This window comes from Amblyomma mixtum, chromosome 2, assembly GCF_055824585.1.
Source record: "Amblyomma mixtum isolate Tamu chromosome 2, ASM5582458v1, whole genome shotgun sequence".
In the NCBI taxonomy this organism is placed as follows: domain Eukaryota; kingdom Metazoa; phylum Arthropoda; class Arachnida; order Ixodida; family Ixodidae; genus Amblyomma; species Amblyomma mixtum.
Window position 1 is genome coordinate 141,701,370 of NC_143013.1, and position 5,004 is coordinate 141,706,373.

Here is a 5,004-nt window from a genome sequence, read left to right on the forward strand (position 1 = left end):
TTCGTATCCTTTAGTCTCGTCGAATTGTGGACAAGCTTTTTAGCTTCCCTTTAAGGACAGGATGGTGAGGACAAGAAAAAGTTTATGACTGAATCATAGAGCATATAGTTTGATGAAGCTTTATGCCTGCAAATATTACACTGAAATTTTAAATGTTTTGCGTACTCTTTCGGTGACTTGGTTTATTTTGTTTAATTTTTGAACCTCATGGTTACTGCATATTTCGGGAACACTACTGGCATGTAAAATAGCAGTGAGAAAAATTTGAATTATCATTTGAATGAATGAATGAATGAATGAATGAATGAATGAATGAATGAATGAATGAATGAATGAATGAATGAATGAATGAATGAATGTTTATTTCGCTTTTTGCCATTACAGGAAGCGTGGGTGACGAAATAAAAGCGATTTACAATAACCGCTTGACGGGTTTCGTCACCCGAAAAAGTCAACGATGACAGCAGCGGCAGTTCTTGCGGCATACAAATAACAATTCTCATCTCAAACAAAACAGATTGTGCGATAATGCAGGTAGGGGGTTAGATATATTAAACAATGACAAGGAAAGAAAAAAAACAGTCGACGTAAGTATTTCAGCACTAATACAACCTAATGAATAAAAGTTTGATGAAGTGCACGAAAAGACATTGTGTTTATATTGCCACACGCCTAGCGCGCCACGAGAAACTTAGAAACTTCGCCCAGCTCGCCAGCCCTCTGACGCTCCTAACCCGTGATGACACGTCATTTTCCTGGGGCAACGAACAACAGACTGCCTTCGACGAGTTACGACGCCTACTCCAATCACCGCCCATCCTGGCACATTTCGACGAAGATGCCGACACGGAGGTGCACACGGATGCGAGCAACGTCGGTCTTGGCGCCGTTCTAGTTCAGCGGCAAAACGGTGTCGACAAAGTAATTGCCTACGCCAGCCGCGCACTGTCGCGTGCTGAGTTGAACTACTCTACCACAGAAAAAGAATGTTTAGCGGTAGTCTGGGCCGCCGCCAAGTTCCGCCCATACCTCTATGGCAGACCGTTTCGTATCGTCACCGACCACCACTCGCTGAGCTGGCTGAAAAATTTAAAGGACCCTTGCGGCCGCCTAGCACGTTGGGCATTACGCCTGCAGGAATTCGATTTCACCGTCACCTACAAGTCAGGCCGGAAACACACCGACGCTGATACCTTGTCACGTGCTCCCGTCGAACCTCCTCCGCAAGACACCACCGACGATGATAGCTTCCTTGGAGCGGTCAGCACATCTGAGCTCGTTTCCAGACAGCGTGCCGACGCCGAGCTCCGTCTGCTCATCGAACATCTCGAAGGTGGGTGCCCTGAAATACCACGAAACCTAGCTCGTGGACTATCGTCGTTCTGCCTGCGGAGAGGGGTGCTTTATAAAAAGAACTCTACTTCAAGTCCGACAACTTACCTGCTCGTCATACCGTCTGATCTGCGGGATGAAGTCCTCCTTGCCTGCCATGATGAACCGACTTCCGGCCACCTTGGAGTTACCCGCACCTTATCCCGAATCCGGCAGAACAATTACTGGCCCAACCTAACTTCAAGTGTCAAGCATTATGTCCGGACATGCCGGCAATGCCAGCGGCGAAAAAAACCCGCGCTCAAGCCTCCTGGGCTGCTTCAGTGCATCGAGCCGCCAGAAATAACATTCGACAAAGTCGGCATGGACCTTCTGGGGCCATTTCCGCTCTCGTCTTCCGGCCACAAGTGGATCGTAGTCGCTACAGACTACTTGACCCGCTACGCTGAAACGAAGGCCCTTGCGCGAGGTACTGCCGCCGAAGTTGCCCACTTCTTTATGCACGACATCGTGCTTAGACACGGCGCCCCATCGGCCATCATTACTGACCGAGGCAAGGCGTTCACAGCCCGAGTCCTACGTGACATCTTAGCGCTTAGCCATACTGCTCATCGACCAACAACAGCGTATCATCCCCAAACAAATGGTCTAACGGAACGGCTCAACAAAACATTGGCGGACATGATCTCGATGTTCGTCGACGTTGAACACAAAACCTGGGATGAGGTCTTGCCGTACGTCACCTTCGCATATAATACCGCGACGCAGGAAACCACCCAGTTCACCCCGTTCCGTCTCGTGTATGGCAGAGAGGTCCGCATAATGCTAGACGCCATGCTGCCGTACGGCGACGCAGAGCTTCCCCCTGAAGCTGGCCACTTCGTGGAGCAAGCAGAGCAGGCCCGTCAGCTGGCCCGCTTGCACATCAAGGACCAGCAATGCGCCGATGCCCGACACTATAACCTTCGGCACAGGGACGTGCACTACGAGCCGGGCGACCACGTGTGGGTGTGGACACCAGTGCGCCGCAAGGGATTGTGCGAAAATCTTTTAAACAGGTATTTTGGCCCGTACAAGGTCCTGCGCCGCCTGAACAGCGTCAACTACGAAGTTGTCCCCCATGGAACTGTGGTCGTCGGCCCTCAGCGTCAACGGCCTGAAATCGTGCATGTAGTGCGCTTAAAGCCGTACTTTTCGCGTGACTGAGCGCTGTGTTCACGCTGTTTCGTACCTTTTCCCCTTACCCCACGTGTGAACTTGACTCCCCTGCATGTCATCTAGCGCGCACTGTATAGTTCACCTCACCCCCAGTCCTCCCCTCACTGTGCATATCCCATTCCACATCGAGACGATGTTTGCTTTCGCGGGGGGGAATAATGCCACGCGCCTAACGCGCCGCGCGGCCTCCGCGCTGAGTCGAAGACGACGACGAAGCGGCGGTGGGCTCTCGTGGCGCGCTGTTCTGTTCTGTGTCGTGGAAGCTGGCTCGATAATTAAAAAGAAGGCTCCCGGTCTTGGGTTCTCCCCGACGTCTACCTTCACGGCTCCTCTGGTCGTGACAATATTGTTATAAAGAGAAGAGTTCAAACATCTTGGTAATATATATTTCAGCATAGCAAAACCATAGTTTGTTCTACATCTGGGTACCGAAAACGCTTCAGCGTTTCTAGTGGTATACGGCGTGTTGTGCGGTACCAGCTGCACAATACGGGACAAAAAGGGGTCATCTCTTGCAGTCTGCTTTTCTAAAAACAGGCAAACCTGTACTCAAACAACCTAGGAACTGGAATTATTTTGTATTTTATTCGAATGGGACGAGTTGGGGCGTCATAGCAGGAATTTGTAATGACTCGTAGCATTTTCTTCTGTTGAAGAAAAAGCTTTTGCAAATTGGACACTGTAGTATTTCCCGATACCAAATAGCAGTACCCTAAGTATGAAAAAAAGAATGCATAGTAAAGGTCAAGTTTTGTCTTCGTAGGTAAGATATATTTATGGCGAGAGACGATACCTATGAATTTAGAAAGCTTGATGCAGACCTTGTTTATGTGAGCATCCCATGACATTGAAGGGGTAAATTCTACGCCAATTTATGTGAATGATTGAACATATTCAATTTGTGTGCCACTGAAAAAGATAGGCGGTGCATTCTCTACCAACTTGCCCTTATCATGAAATATTATCGCCTTTGTTTTTTTCTTATTTACTGTCAAGGAGTTTGAGGATGACCATTCCTTCAGAGCAGTCAATACTAAGTCCGCTGAATCGGTTAATTGGTTAATATCAGTGGAGGAACAGAACAAAGTGGTGTCATCAGCATAAATAGTAAATTTTATCTTGTTGTTTATATTAGTGATGTCGTTTATATATAAGTTAAAAAGTATAGGACCCTGTGGCACTTCATTTAAAATTTGTAGGACATCAGAGCGGCAGTTATTGATGAAAATATATTGTGAACGCGAGGACATATATGACTTGAAAAGGTTGAGGGCATGGCCACGTATACCGTAATGTTCAAGTTTTGCAAAGAGGGTGTTATGATTGAGGGTATCAAACACCTTGCTGAAATCTACGAAGATTCCAAGAGTGAGCTTCTGAGATTCAATATTACCTAATATATATTCTTTTTGATCAAGTAATGCATGTTCAGTTGATTTGTTCTTGGTAAACCCGTATTGGCAGACATTTATAATAGAGTGCTTTAGAAGGAAATTATGAGTTCGATGATGAATTATGCGTTCTAGCCTCTCGGAGAGAAAGGTAAGACCGATATGGGCCTGTAATTACTTCAATTATTTCTATCCCCCTTTTTGAAGATTACTGCCTCCCTAGCAAGATTCATATCATATATATATATGTTTAATCACGCGAAAAAGGTAATACAGTTTTCTAAAGTCGGTTTGACCATCTTGAACCTTCTAATGCTGAAACAGGTCCACTGTCTAATGTCTCCGATATTAAAAAATAAATGAGTAAACGTTAACTCCTTTAAGCGATTGGATGTGTTATGCAACTTGATATAATCTAAATCAGAAATTTCTCTTCTAACGGCAGGAACCGTAGTTGTGCACCTGCCTAGAGGTACGTGAAAAATGTATAATAACTGCAGCATAGATGCTTTATGATATCTGCTCAGCAGAACTGTAGCTGAGCTCGGTTTATAAGCAATGAATTCAAAAGCTGTATGCGTTCACTTGTGACTACCGGAAAATAAAAAAGTATTAGTACGGTTTCGCATTGAATAGCGAGCATTCACAGAGGACATGATTTGTTTTTTTATTATCCTCTTTCAAGGCTTTCCTTATTACGTGCCGACGTTTCTTGGAATTGAAGAAAAGCAGCGGGGAGAACCCAACGTAACTTTGTTACTCGGGCGGATAGTTCGGCCGCAGAAGGGTGCGACTGTACGCCTGGCGCGATGCTCGCTGCGTGGTTGCTTCGCTCCGTCAGCGGTGTAGCCTCCTGGCACTCATAGAAGGTTCGTACAACTAGTCCTGGTCAGAAAATTAATTGTAAAGCAAGAAAGTTCTTTTTGTGGCCATTTAACGTAAAAACTAGCACCCGTTAGATATGTGACTTGGGTAACAAGCATTTTCATTATGCTGCGCGATAGAAGATGGCTGCTAACTGGAACTGGTGTCTCATTGCACCGCATATCAAGAGAGGTTTTTC

At 46.2% G+C, this 5,004-nt stretch overlaps 1 pseudogene; it reads right to left on the reverse strand.

Annotated features, from left to right (window-relative positions):
* Window positions 1-612: 612 nt before the first annotated feature.
* On the reverse strand, window positions 613-3,398 carry LOC149361103 (uncharacterized; annotated as a pseudogene).
* Between the last annotated feature and the right edge of the window lie 1,606 nt (window positions 3,399-5,004).